Source organism: Diceros bicornis, chromosome 21, assembly GCF_020826845.1.
Source record: "Diceros bicornis minor isolate mBicDic1 chromosome 21, mDicBic1.mat.cur, whole genome shotgun sequence".
Classification (NCBI taxonomy): Eukaryota; Metazoa; Chordata; class Mammalia; order Perissodactyla; family Rhinocerotidae; genus Diceros; species Diceros bicornis.
Genome location: NC_080760.1, coordinates 2,472,479 through 2,486,904, shown reverse-complemented (window position 1 = coordinate 2,486,904; position 14,426 = coordinate 2,472,479).

Genomic DNA, 14,426 nt, shown 5'->3' with positions numbered 1-14,426 from the left:
ATAACATCAGTCAGGGATAAAGGCAGGTTTAAAAATTGGGTGGAAAACGGATAAGGGGGTATATAGTGAGCTGCATGTTTAGCAGCTCTGTCAGCCCTGTCATTCCCTAAAGATATGACATCAGTCTCCTTAGTATGGGCTGAACAAGGAACAATGGCAATTTTTGAAGGAAAGTGAATAGCTTGTAATAAGGCTGTAATTAAGTGTCCATTAGCAATAGGAGTTCTTGCAGAGGTTAAGAATCTACGGGATTTCCAAATTGTGCCAACAACATGGCAGACTCCAAAAGCCTATTTGGAGTCTGTGTAAATAGTGGCAGTTTTTTCTTTTGTTAATGTGCAGGCCCTAGTAAGAGCTATGACTTCAGCAGCTTGGGCTGATCTTATGGTGGGCCAAGAATAAGCTTCAAGAGTTTCATGTGGGGAAACTGTGGCATAACCAGTTATTATGGTTCCCCAGGAATTCCGTTTACAGGAGCCGTCACAAAACAGAAGTAAGTCTGGATTGTCTAAAGGGATGTCTGAGAGATCCTCTCATGGCTTTGAGACCATTTCTATAGTTGCAAGGCAATCATATGGAATGGAGTGGGGCTCTCCATCATCAGGAAGGGGCAGTAAAGTAGCTGGATTTAAAGTGTTGCAACGATGTAAGATGATGGAAGGGTTAGTTAAAAGAGCCTGCTCATAGGTGGTCTGTCGCCGTGTAGAGACGTGTTGTGTCCTATGAACTTGCAAAATAGCTGACACAGAATGTGGGACATAGAGGTGAATGGGAGAGCCTAATGTAAGAGTACTGGCCTTATCAATCAGGGTGGCAGCTGCAGCCACCGCACGTAAGCATGGGGGCATGCCTGATGCCACAGGGTCTAGTTGGCATGAGAAATATGCTATAGGACGTATTTGAGAGGCAAAAGATTGCCCTAGAATGCCTGTAGCAATTTCATTATTTTCATGACAGTATAGATGAAAAGGCTTGTCAAAATTAGGTAAGCCAAGAGCTGGAGGCATGGACAAAGATATTTTTAAGGCCTCTAAGGAGTTTAATGCCTCTGAGGGCCAGGAAATAGGCTCTGGGGTGATATCTGGGAGAAGAGAATACAGAGGTTTAGCAAGGGCTGCAAAATTAGGAATCCATTGGCAGCAGTAACCAGCAGCTCCTAGAAATTGACGTAGCTGTTTCTTTGTTTTGGGGAGATGGATGGATAAAATTGACTCAAGGCGTTTAGGGGTTAGCTTTTGAATGCCTTGAGATATCTCATGCCCTAAGTAGGTAACAGTCATTTGCACCCACTGAAGTTTAAACCTGGAGGCTTTATGGCCTCGTTCAGCTAGGGCTTTCAGGAGAATGAGCGAATCTGTAAGAGCCCCCTGCTTAGTTGGATTACAGAGTAAAAGGTCATCAACATATTAAACAAGAGTGGAGCTTTGAGTAAAGACTACAGAATCCAAGTCAGCTTTAAGGACCTGGGAAAATATTGAGGGGGACTCACAATATCCCTGAGGTATTCGAGTCCATGTAAATTGTCTCCCTTTAAATGTAAATGTGAAAAGAAATTGTGAGTCAGGGTGTAATGGGATTGAAAAGAAAGCTGAGCAGAGGTCAACTACTGTAAAGCAGGCTGCATCAGCAGGTATTGAGGTCAGGAAGACAGCTGGATTAGGGACCACAGGATGCCGAGGAATTACAAAAGAGTTTATGGCTCTGAGGTCTTGTACAAATCTATAGATTTGGTTCCCGTCTGAGTCAAATTTGCCTTCCTTTTTTACTGGCAAGATTGGAGTGTTACAGGGCAAGGAAGTAAAAGCTAGTACACCCTGTTGCAAAAGGGAGTCTATTATGGGTTGAATTCCTCGCTCGGCATCTCTGGAGAGCGGGTATTGGGCTACTGATGGAAACGGTTTATTTTTTTTCCAAGTAACATGCACGGGCTCAGCACTAAGCAACAATCGTACCTCATTTGCATGTGTAGCCCAAAGACTGGTTGGGACATTCTTTAAAGACTCATCTTCCTCAGAAGGATTTAAATCAGGACAAGTTTCCATCATGGAAAGTAGGAGACTTGGGGCTTGGTCAGAAGGCAAGGCGATAAAAACACCTTTTTCATTACAATTTATAGTGGCATTGAATTTACATAACAAATCTCGGCCAAAGAGGTTTGCTGGTGAACAGTCAGAAACTAAAAAAGCATGATGAGTGTTAAGGGGGCCTAAATATATTGGAGTGGGCTTAGATATAGGCAGTGAAATAGGCTGTCTAGAGACTCAAACAGCTTGATAGAATCAGAGGTAACAGGTAGAGATAAATCCTTTGAACAGATAGTAGAGAATGTCGCACCAGTGTCAATTAAGAAATCCAGTTTTCGAACCTCTATTTTAAGTTTAACTGTAGGCTCAGGAGTGCGACTAAGGATCGGCTGACCCCATCATTTGAGGAAGAAATGCCCCTCAGGTAGAGAAAAATGAGCCTTTTGGTGGTGCTGGGGTCAAGCGGGAACATTTTTTAAACTGTCAGGGGAAGAGAGAGAATCTCCCTCTGCCCTTTCCCTTAAGGTTCTTCTGGCTGGCCAAATAATCAACAAGACAGGTTAGCAGGAGAAAATAATACCAAGTTTAATAACATGTATACATGGTAGAAAGCAAGGACACTGCGTTTCTCAACACAATAGCAGAAATTCTCATCTTAAATATCATTTTCAGCCAATGACAAAGGAGGATTTTGGGGGTGGGGGGAGTCAGTTACAGGAGATTACCACTAAAGCACAGTAAACAAGAGTAAGGTTTATTATGTAGCTCAAGGCCTCATCTTCTACATTGATAAGTCACTTGAAATGAGCTCATCCCCCTCTCTTCTCCAAACAGAGAGGGAGATACCTTTACAAATGGAGATTTCCCTTGTAAATGTAAATGATTGTCTGGCAACTCTTCACAGGGTCATCCAGAGAATGTGGCCAGAGAGACAGAACTTCTGATAAGAGGGGCTTGTTGGTGCCTTTCTTATTGTAACATTTACCTTACGTTATCTTTACAGCCATCATGATAGATCTGTTCCAGGAAGGAGCCACCATGTCAAATTCTTTAGGAAGTTAGTGGGGGAAGTCAAATGTCCCTAGAAAAAACAACCAAGGTAAAGAGATAGATTTCAGGGTGGCCAAATCCCGATCTCCCACAAAACTTTCCCTTCTCTTAAGAGCGGCACACGCCCTTTTCCAATGCCTTGGTTTCTTGCAATACCTATAATTGTCTGAAGGCAAATAGGGAGACCTCTGAGTGGGCTTTAGTTTACTTTCAGGGTTGAATTTTTGCTTTTCAAAAGATTAAATTTGCAAAGCAAGAAGAGTTGTCTTTAATTATTTTTATTTTTTTTGCTTTCTTTCTGACAATTTTCAAAGAATTGTGTAGCAGCCTCCATTATTACACTTAATGGTTGCCCTGCCCAAACAACCACACTGTTTTGAATTTGTTTCTTTATATCAGGAAGAAAATTTCCAACTAAAGCAGAAATTAGGAGATTCTTATGCTCTGGAGCTTCCAGATTCAATGCAGTGTGCCTTTGGAAAGTCTGAGTAAACCGTTCAACAAAAGCTTTATGTTGTTCCCCCTCGTTCTGAGTGCATAATTCAATTTTTGACCGATTAACTTTAGGAGGAAACGCCTCTAGAATCGCTCCTATTAAACCTTGAATATCAGCCTGTAGCTGTGCCACTTCCTGGTCATCTGCAGGAGGGTCTGGGAGAGGGTCTGGCCATGTATTTCCTCTATGAGGGGGGTTTTTGCTAGGGGGCCGTCTGGCCTGTCTGATAACTACAGTGTAGTCATGGGATGGAAGAACGCCCCTTAGCAGCCAGTCAAGGTCTCGGTGGGTGGGGCTATGAATAGCCACTAATCTTTCTAATTCTTCTCTAAATTTAGTAGGGTCTTCTGGCAATGGAGGCAGGAGAGTTTCATAATTTAAAAGATCAGCTGCTGTCCAGGGGACATGAATTCTCTGCAGCAGAGGTCCAGGATACATCTTCAGTGGATACTGCATAGGAATGTCTGAAGCTGACAGACCCTGATTACAGAGCCCTGGAAAGTAGGAGGAGTTGTAAGACACAGCAAAACGAACCTTCTTGCCCTTCCTGGGTGTTTCTACTAAATTTATTTCTTGGTTTATAACATTTACACAAGTAACCTGTATGCCCCTTGCTTGGAGGTCAGGCCTAAGCGCCCCCTGTAAATCTTCAACAGTGAGAGAAGATAAAACAGGCAGCTGGATGAACTGCGGAGAAGTTGGAGTCCTGGGACCTAAGGGAACTGGCTGAGGAGGTGACTGAGGAGATAAGTCTTGAAGGGGAGGATTTGGGCCAGGGACCCAGAAATCCAAAAGATATTCTTGGGAGTCAGGGACAGGGAGTTGGGGATATAAGGGAGTGTAGGAGGGAGGAGACAGGGAATTTTCAGTAAATTTGACTTTCAATCTTTGCTCTAACTCCGACTTTTGTTCTTTTATATTATAAAGATATTCCCTAAGGCTAGCCATAATACTATTCTGGGTTTTCTTTTCAATTTGATCTACCCATAAATACCAATAAGGCAGCTGCTTGGGATGAGTCAAATATCCATAGAAAGAAAAAGGGCTGGGTTTTCCAAAGATGTAACAAGAATGATCAAGTCTTGATTCACACCTAGATATCCTGCTCCTGTTCTCCATGAATTGTAAAATTGAAGTTAATTATCTCGTTCATTTTGTCTAAATCTATTGGGTCACTTTGGCACTGAGCCCCTAAGCTGGTCCACAGCCTGCTTCAGCAGACACCAAACTCTCTCTCAAGTGCCTGCATTCTTGTGCTGAGTAGGTATTGTATTTATTTAGATCGTATTCAACAAAAGATCTTCACGGATTCACTCAAGTACTTAAGTATCTACTATGTGCCCAAAGGTCTTGAAATGTTGGGGGTCTGCAAGGAAGACAGATATGCCTAAACAGATAAATTACACTACTGAAATCATTTGAATGAAAGAGATGTGAATAAACTGCCGTGGGACTCCAGGCAAAGAACCCCCATGGGTTGACCTACAACTAAGAGATACAGCTCTGTCCTGGGGCTCTGAGGAGAAAAACAGCCACCATGGGGGGTGGACAGGCTCTGTACCATCTAAGGAAAGGAAAAGGAAGGGAGAGAAGATAAAGAGAAAACAAGAGAAACGGAAAGGTTTTCTTCTTCTGAGTGTTTCTGCCACCCACTTTTGGAGCACACTGCTTGCTGATGTCCTTTCCGGCCAGTCTTATCCTTCAGCCGGCTTCAGGAGACTTCAACAATTCGATTGAAAGGAGCTGGGCTCCTCCGTGCAGGCAATGCCAACTCCGGAGGGAGCCAGGAGGGGAGCCAAAGATTCACAGGACTCTGCAGCCCTTCTGCAGCTCACTGGTGTGGAGGGGCACCGAGGCTTCACCTTGGCCTCTGTCTCCAAGTTCACATAAAGGAGGGTCGGTTCCTTCCTCGCTAGATGAGCGTGGAGAGAAACCTCCTTCACAGAAGGGATTATGGAATAATTAAAGTCAGAGCCTTGAACAAGGCAAAGGGTTAGCACCATGAATCTGAAGTGACTGGACATGTGAATTAGTAACCAGTAGGACGAGGAGCTGAAGACAAAAAAAGAAAAAAGGCAAGAAACCAGTTCTCGATTTTCTAAGATGGAAATGCAAGTCTTTCTTCTTCCAAAAGAAAAAAGTCATTGAACCCTTTCCTTGAAAATAAAACTGAAAGGGGCCACATGTTGCAAAGAAGGGTTTTAACCGTGATGTCACTACACAATCATGTGTAGCCATCAGTTGTTAAGTGCACTGCAAATAGTTCACACCTTAACAATTATGTTACCAAAGTTCGCAGTTGAGAAATATAGACACACACACATATACATATATATACATGTAAGAAAAGAGTAGAGTGTGTGCCAATTGCTCACTGTACTATTGACAATATCACTCTTACAATTGAAAGCATGACTAGGAGAGAGAAGGTGGTGTGACCCTAGATTGCTAGAGTCACAGCAAGAAAAGTTAAGAAAGTGCCATCAGGTCATTTGGACAAAAGAATGCTATATGGCTGTTGGGTTTATAAGAGATCCATTGGAGAAAAACAAGTCACTACATTAAATTATTTTCTACTTACCTGCATCACCCTCTCCAAGAACACATATTCTAAAATGAGACAAGTTATTACATTAAAAATGACCGGCTCTGGCATTTGGAAAACTACATCAAATAATGAAGTAAAAACTGGGTTACAAACATCCTGGTATCAACTCCAACTACCGTCTTTTACCAAACTAAAACTCTAATGATCACTAATTCACTTGCAATCTAGTGCTCCTCCCGTATACAAAATCAACAACTTCCAATGTGTCATAACTTTTTTAAAATTTCCCTAACATTTTAGAGGATAATGTAAATATGTCTCCTGGAAAAGTTGAGAAAGATGGAGACACTAGGAAAGGAAAAGACGAAAATACTCCCCTAATCAATGATGTAAAACACAAGGCATGAACAACTGTGAAAAGAATTCTCTATGACATTGATCAAGTCTACTATCTCTACGCCTGGCTCTTTCCTATCAGTCATTTGATACATAAACAAATAGAATAGTGTATTTCATGGGATCAATTCTTTTAGCGGCGTGCTTTCCCTTTGACCACTACATATGCTTCTATGTGTTTGCTTTATTTTCAGGCGGCGTCACATCAGAACACCCTCATCTCGGCAGATCTTTGCCTTAAGGAACTCTACCTCGGCCCTTGATCAACTGTACTCTGTGTTATGGTCAACTCAGAGCCCTACATGGATCAGTGTTTCCTACCGCCTCTCTCCCGTGCGTTGCTCATGTCAGGGAGTATAGTCCACCGAGTGAACAGTAAGCAGTCTTCCCAAAGCATCAGATATGAAAAGGAGGAGACGCGGGGTTGGGTGTGGGACCCCATTCCGTGCCTCAGTGCAGACAAGCTAGAGGTCAATGCATCCCTCCAGAGACTGGGAGAAAAACAGGAGGTTATGAGCACGAGGTTCCCTCTGCAGCCCTTGAAGCAGGGACCTGGAATCAAACTGCTGACACCGTGGATCGTGGTTGGTTTGACAGGGAACTCACGAGGAAGATAAGGACGTGAAATAATGAAAATTATAAGAACAGCAGCGAACACTTCTACTGAGCCAAGGACTGCACCCTGAATGTAAACGCTGTGCTGGAACATATCTTAACTCACATGACCCTGAAAACATCCCGACGTAGTCAATGTTGTTCTTTGCACCATTTGCTAGATGAAGAGACTGGGTACAGTGGCTAGAAAACTCAGCCAGGTTACAAAGCGGATAAATGGCCGAGCCCAGGCTCAGTGCTCTTCTGTGATGCTCTTGGACTACAACTCCAAGTGAAGTCTCTAACGGCTATCTCCGCTCGCACTGCCAACACCATCGTCCTCCGTGGAGTGGATGGAGGCAGGCGTGGGCAGGGCAGGGAGCCGGGTGTGGCAGGCCGCCAGATCTAAGGTCTGGCACACAGGTTGCCAGGAGGCTCCCTCCTCTGAGGGGGCCCAGCACACGCCCCAGGGGACTTGGCGGCAGGCCCCAGGGCCCTTTCCCCCGTATCTTGTCCACTTGAAAGGGGCCTGGCCCAGGTGGCCGGTTGGGCTGGTTGGCCAGCCTCCTTTGGACAAAGCAGGCGAGCCCAGCCAGCCTTCCAAGCGCCCCCGGCGTGGCACCAGCGCCCTCAGGCCGAGGGCCTCACGCGTGCCCTCCAACGCGGATTTCTCCTCAGAGCCGTGGCCTGGGCACTAGGAAGGCCAGGCCCTCCCGACTCCAGAGATGATGCTGGGACCCGTCGCCGGAAGGGCCTGCCCTTGTGGCAGCGGCTCCCCAAGCCGGCGGCCTGCTGGGGCCTCACTCACTGCTTGGCCATAAGCCTGTCTCGGCCCTTCGGATTCCACAGAGCCTTTCCTCCACCTGGCTGGAGTCGACAAGTGCGGGCGTGGGGTGAGGCCGTGGTTTTGCCTTTCCAGGAAGAAATGAGGCCCGGGCAAAAGCAGCTGGCCGAGGCAGAGCCTTGACTTGGCACCCCAGTCGGCCTTTGGCCACCAGGTGCAGACCACCGCTTCCAAAGAAGGGAAGCGGCCGGCCAGCTGATTGCAAGTAGGGGATGGGAGGGAGACAACGGCTGAAGCCAAGTCCAGCAGGGCGTTGGCGTTCCTTCTTCAGCTGGGACTGGCCTGGCCTGGCCTGGCGGGTGGGCGGGGCCTTCACTGAGGACCCCCGAGGCCCGCCCTAGGCCCTGGCGGTGGCGGGTGGCGCATGCGCCCTTGGCCTCAGGGGTTGAACCCAAGCCCACAGGGCACTCAAAGCAGCTGGAGAAAGAAGGGGCCAGGGGAGAGGAAGGCATGTAGGCGAGGCGGGCAGGGCTCGCCCACCTCTTCTCCTCAGGTCCCCGAGAGAGAAAGAGAGAGAGAGAGAGAGAGAGTGAGAGACAGACAGACAGACAGGCAGGGAAAGAGTGAGAGATCCCTGACCTCTGAGTATCTGCATCCACCACTGCTGCCAACTCACAGGCCATCCCACTTCCCCCCCTCCATCCCCATCCCCAGGCGAGGCCCCCCGGGGCCAGCCACACCACAGAGAGGCCCCTTCATGGTCACCTCCGTGCTGTCCCTTCCGGGCCTGACCCCACTGCAGGGGAACCGGTTCAGACAATCCAATCGTCTACATGTCCCTCTCCATGACAATTGTCTTCTCCAGTCTCACATGACCAAACCGCACTCCCAACATCCTCCTTTGTCTGCAGCTGGAGATAGGAGGACAATCTCTGCCATTGTGTTGAGAGACTCAGTTTCGCGGGTTTCTCCCCTGTACACGTGTTCTTAAGCTGGGTATTATTTTCTCCAGCGAACCTGTCTTGTGAAGGATTTGGCCAGCCATAAGAAGCTTCAGGGAAGAGGCGGAGGGGCCTCCCACACCCGGGTCCTGTCCTGCCCAGGCCCCCCGAGGGAGGACGATGGTCGTGGCAGTGGCGAGCGGGCTGGGGCCCAGCCTGCCCTTAGATGCCCCGGGGAAGGGCGTCGAGGGATGGGCTGCCCCTGGCCAGGTCTGAGGGAGCGACCCAGCTAATGACAAATGTGGATGTCCTGGGTGGGCCTGTGGAATGGAAGAGGGGAGGGACTGGCACAGAGGTGAGCAGGAACAGGCCTCTCTGTGGTGGGGAGCTGAGGAGAGTAAGATGGTGCCCCCTGCACACCTCACCTACCTCTCCATGGGCCCTTCTTTCTCTGGCCGCTCCGGGAGCCCTGCGGGCTTGGCTTCAACCCCCCACCCACCGCACAGGCCAAGGGCGCCTGCGCGACCGCCAGGGCATAGGGCTGACCTCGGGGGTCCTCAGTGAATGCCCCGCCCTCCCTCCAGGCTCTGACCCAGCTGCAGCTGTTCCTTTGCCGCCCTTCTGGACTGGGCTTCAGCTGTCTCCCTCCCCTCCCCCACTCCCACTCAGCTTGCAGGCCGCTTCCCTGCCTTGAAAGCATTGCTGTGGCCCTGAGGGCCACAGACCTACTGGGCTTCAAGCTCAAGGCTCTGCCTGGGCCTGCTGCTTCGGCCAGGGGCTCATTTCTTCCTGGAAAGACAAAGCCATGGCCTCACCCCACGCCTGCACTTTGCCACGGCAGGCAGCCCAGGTGTAGGAAAGGCTCTGTGGAGTCAGAAGTGCCGAGACAGGCAGATGGCACCAGAGGGTTTGGGGGCCAGGGCGTAACTGGGCTAGCCCCTCCTCCCGGAAGTCGGGGAGGCCCGGCCTTCCTAGTGCCCAGGCCACGGCTCCGGGGAGAAATCCGCCATGGAGGGCACGCGGGAGGCCCTCTGCCTGAGGTGGCAGGTGTCACGCCAGGGCCACTGCAAGCCTGGCTCGGCTTGCCTGCTTTCTCCAAAGGAGGCTGGCCGACCAGCCGAACCTGGCACCTGGGCCAGCCCCTTCCAAGGGGACGAGTTCCAGAGGATAGAGCCCTGGGGGCGGCTGCCAAGTCTCCTGGGGCATGTGCTGGGCCCCCGTCAGAGGAGGAAGCAGCCTGGTAAACGGTGTGCCAGGCCTGAGATCTGGAGGCCTCCCACAGCCGGGTCCCTGTCCTGCCCAGGCCCCCCGAGGGAGGACGATGGTCGGGCAGTGGCGAGCGTGGTGGGGCTGGCGCCGAGCCTGCCCTTGGATGCCCAGGGGAAGGGCGCCGGGGGATGGGCTGCCCCTGGCCAGGTCTGAGGGAGCGACCCAGCTCGGGGCTGTCGGGGGCAGAGAGAGAACCCCCCTCCGCCCTTTCCCTTCAGGTTCTTAGGGCTGGCCAAATCCTTCCCAAGACAGCTTGTCTGGAGAAAATCAGACCCAGCTGAAGAACATGTGTCCATGGGGGAAACCCGGGAAACTGAGTCTCCCCACACAATAGCAGAGATTCTCATCTTGCATCCTCTCCTGAGCTAATGACCAAGGTGGATGTCCCGGGTGGGCCTGTGGAATGGGAGAGGGGAGGAAGTCTATTGTCATGCAGAGGGACATGGAAAGACTTGTCTGAAGCTTATCCCCTGCACTGGAGTCAGGTCGGGAAGGGAAGGCACAGAGGGGAGCAGGAAGCGGCCTCTCTGTGGTGGGGCTGTCTACGGGGCAGGCGTGGGGGTGATGGCTGGAAGTGGGATGGCGCGTGAGTTGGCACCAGCCAGCGGTAGAGGCAGAGACTCAGAGGTCATGGATCTCTCTCTCTGTCTCTGTCTCTCTCTCTCTCCCTCAGGGAGCTGAGGAGAGTAAGGTGGCTCCCCCTACCCACCTCGCCTACCTCTCCAAGGGCCCTTATTTCTCTGGCCGCTCCGGGAGCCCTGCGGGCTTGGCTTCAACCCCCCACCCACCGCACAGGCCAAGGGCGCCTGCGCGACCGCCAGGGCATAGGGCTGACCTCGGGGGTCCTCAGTGAATGCCCCGCCCTCCCTCCAGGCTCTGACCCAGCTGTAGCTGTTCCTTTGCCGCCCTTCTGGACTGGGCTTCAGCTGTCTCCCTCCCCTCCCCCACTCCCACTCAGCTTGCAGGCCGCTTCCCTGCCTTGAAAGCATTGCTCTGGCCCTGAGGGCCACAGACCTACTGGGCTTCAAGCTCAAGGCTCTGCCTGGGCCTGCTGCTTCGGCCAGGGGCTCATTTCTTCCTGGAAAGACAAAGCCATGGCCTCACCCCACGCCTGCACTTTGCCACGGCAGGCAGCCCAGGTGTAGGAAAGGCTCTGTGGAGTCAGAAGTGCCGAGACAGACAGATGGCACCAGAGGGTTTGGGGGCCAGGGCGTAACTGGGCTAGCCCCTCCTCCCGGAAGTCGGGGAGGCCCGGCCTTCCTAGTGCCCAGGCCACGGCTCCGGGGAGAAATCCGCCATGGAGGGCACGCGGGAGGCCCTCTGCCTGAGGTGGCAGGTGTCACGCCAGGGCCACTGCAAGCCTGGCTCGGCTTGCCTGCTTTCTCCAAAGGAGGCTGGCCGACCAGCCGAACCTGGCACCTGGGCCAGCCCCTTCCAAGGGGACGAGTTCCAGAGGATAGAGCCCTGGGGGCGGCTGCCAAGTCTCCTGGGGCGTGTGCTGGGCCCCCGTCAGAGGAGGAAGCAGCCTGGTAAACGGTGTGCCAGGCCTGAGATCTGGAGGCCTCCCACAGCCGGGTCCCTGTCCTGCCCAGGCCCCCCGAGGGAGGACGATGGTCGGGCAGTGGCGAGCGTGGTGGGGCTGGCGCCGAGCCTGCCCTTGGAAGCCCCGGGGAAGGGCGCCGGGGGATGGGCTGCCCCTAGCCAGGTCTGAGGGAGCGACCCAGCTCGGGGCTGTCGGGGGCAGAGAGAGAACCCCCCTCCGCCCTTTCCCTTCAGGTTCTTAGGGCTGGCCAAATCCTTCCCAAGACAGCTTGTCTGGAGAAAATCAGACCCAGCTGAAGAACATGTGTCCATGGGGGAAACCCGGGAAACTGAGTCTCCCCACACAATAGCAGAGATTCTCATCTTGCATCCTCTCCTGAGCTAATGACCAAGGTGGATGTCCCGGGTGGGCCTGTGGAATGGGAGAGGGGAGGAAGTCTATTGTCATGCAGAGGGACATGGAAAGACTTGTCTGAAGCTTATCCCCTGCACTGGAGTCAGGTCGGGAAGGGAAGGCACAGAGGGGAGCAGGAAGCGGCCTCTCTGTGGTGGGGCTGGCTCCCGGGCAGGCGTGGGGGTGATGGCTGGAAGTGGGATGGCGCGTGAGTTGGCACCAGCCAGCGGTAGAGGCAGAGACTCAGAGGTCATGGATCTCTCTCTCTGTCTCTGTCTCTCTCTCTCTCCCTCAGGGAGCTGAGGAGAGTAAGGTGGCTCCCCCTACCCACCTCGCCTACCTCTCCATGGGCCCTTCTTTCTCTGGCCGCTCCAGGAGCCCTGCGGGCTTGGCTTCAACCCTCCACCCACAGCACAGGCCAAGGGCGCCTGCGCGACCGCCAGGGCCTAGGGCTGACCTCGGGGGTCCTCAGTGAATGCCCCGCCCTCCCTCCAGGCTCTGACCCAACTGCAGCTGTTCCTTTGCCGCCCTTCTGGACTCGGCTTCAGCTGTCTCCCTCCCCTCCCCCACTCCCACTCAGCTTGCAGGCCGCTTTCCTGCCTTGAAAGCATTGCTCTGGCCCTGAGGGCCACAGACCTACTGGGCTTCAAGCTCAAGGCTCTGCCTGGGCCTGCTGCTTCGGCCAGGGGCTCATTTCTTCCTGGAAAGACAAAGCCATGGCCTCACCCCACGCCTGCACTTTGCCACGGCAGGCAGCCCAGGTGTAGGAAAGGCTCTGTGGAGTCAGAAGTGCCGAGACAGGCAGATGGCACCAGAGGGTTTGGGGACCAGGGCGTAACTGGGCTAGCCCCTCCTCCCGGAAGTCGGGGAGGCCCGGCCTTCCTAGTGCCCAGGCCACGGCTCCGGGGAGAAATCCGCCATGGAGGGCACGCGGGAGGCCCTCTGCCTGAGGTGGCAGGTGTCACGCCAGGGCCACTGCAAGCCTGGCTCGGCTTGCCTGCTTTCTCCAAAGGAGGCTGGCCGACCAGCCGAACCTGGCACCTGGGCCAGCCCCTTCCAAGGGGACGAGTTCCAGAGGATAGAGCCCTGGGGGCGGCTGCCAAGTCTCCTGGGGCGTGTGCTGGGCCCCCGTCAGAGGAGGAAGCAGCCTGGTAAACGGTGTGCCAGGCCTGAGATCTGGAGGCCTCCCACAGCCGGGTCCCTGTCCTGCCCAGGCCCCCCAAGGGAGGACGATGGTCGGGCAGTGGCGAGCGTGGTGGGGCTGGCGCCGAGCCTGCCCTTGGATGCCCTGGGGAAGGACGCCGGGGGATGGGCTGCCCCTGGCCAGGTCTGAGGGAGCGACCCAGCTCGGGGCTGTCGGGGGCAGAGAGAGAACCCCCCTCCGCCCTTTCCCTTCAGGTTCTTAGGGCTGGCCAAATCCTTCCCAAGACAGCTTGTCTGGAGAAAATCAGACCCAGCTGAAGAACATGTGTCCATGGGGGAAACCCGGGAAACTGAGTCTCCCCACACAATAGCAGAGATTCTCATCTTGCATCCTCTCCTGAGCTAATGACCAAGGTGGATGTCCCGGGTGGGCCTGTGGAATGGGAGAGGGGAGGAAGTCTATTGTCATGCAGAGGGACATGGAAAGACTTGTCTGAAGCTTATCCCCTGCACTGGAGTCAGGTCGGGAAGGGAAGGCACAGAGGGGAGCAGGAAGCGGCCTCTCTGTGGTGGGGCTGGCTCCGGGGCAGGCGTGGGGGTGATGGCTGGAAGTGGGATGGCGCGTGAGTTGGCACCAGCCAGCGGTAGAGGCAGAGACTCAGAGGTCATGGATCTCTCTCTCTGTCTCTGTCTCTCTCTCTCTCCCTCAGGGAGCTGAGGAGAGTAAGGTGGCTCCCCCTACCCACCTCGCCTACCTCTCCAAGGGCCCTTCTTTCTCTGGCCGCTCCGGGAGCCCTGCGGGCTTGGCTTCAACCCCCCACCCACCGCACAGGCCAAGGGCGCCTGCGCGACCGCCAGGGCATAGGGATGACCTCGGGGGTCCTCAGTGAATGCCCCGCCCTCCCTCCAGGCTCTGACCCAGCTGTAGCTGTTCCTTTGCCGCCCTTCTGGACTGGGCTTCAGCTGTCTCCCTCCCCTCCCCCACTCCCACTCAGCTTGCAGGCCGCTTCCCTGCCTTGAAAGCATTGCTCTGGCCCTGAGGGCCACAGACCTACTGGGCTTCAAGCTCAAGGCTCTGCCTGGGCCTGCTGCTTCGGCCAGGGGCTCATTTCTTCCTGGAAAGACAAAGCCATGGCCTCACGCCACGCCTGCACTTTGCCACGGCAGGCAGCCCAGGTGTAGGAAAGGCTCTGTGGAGTCAGAAGTGCCGAGACAGGCAGATGGCAGCAGAGGGTTTGGGGGCCA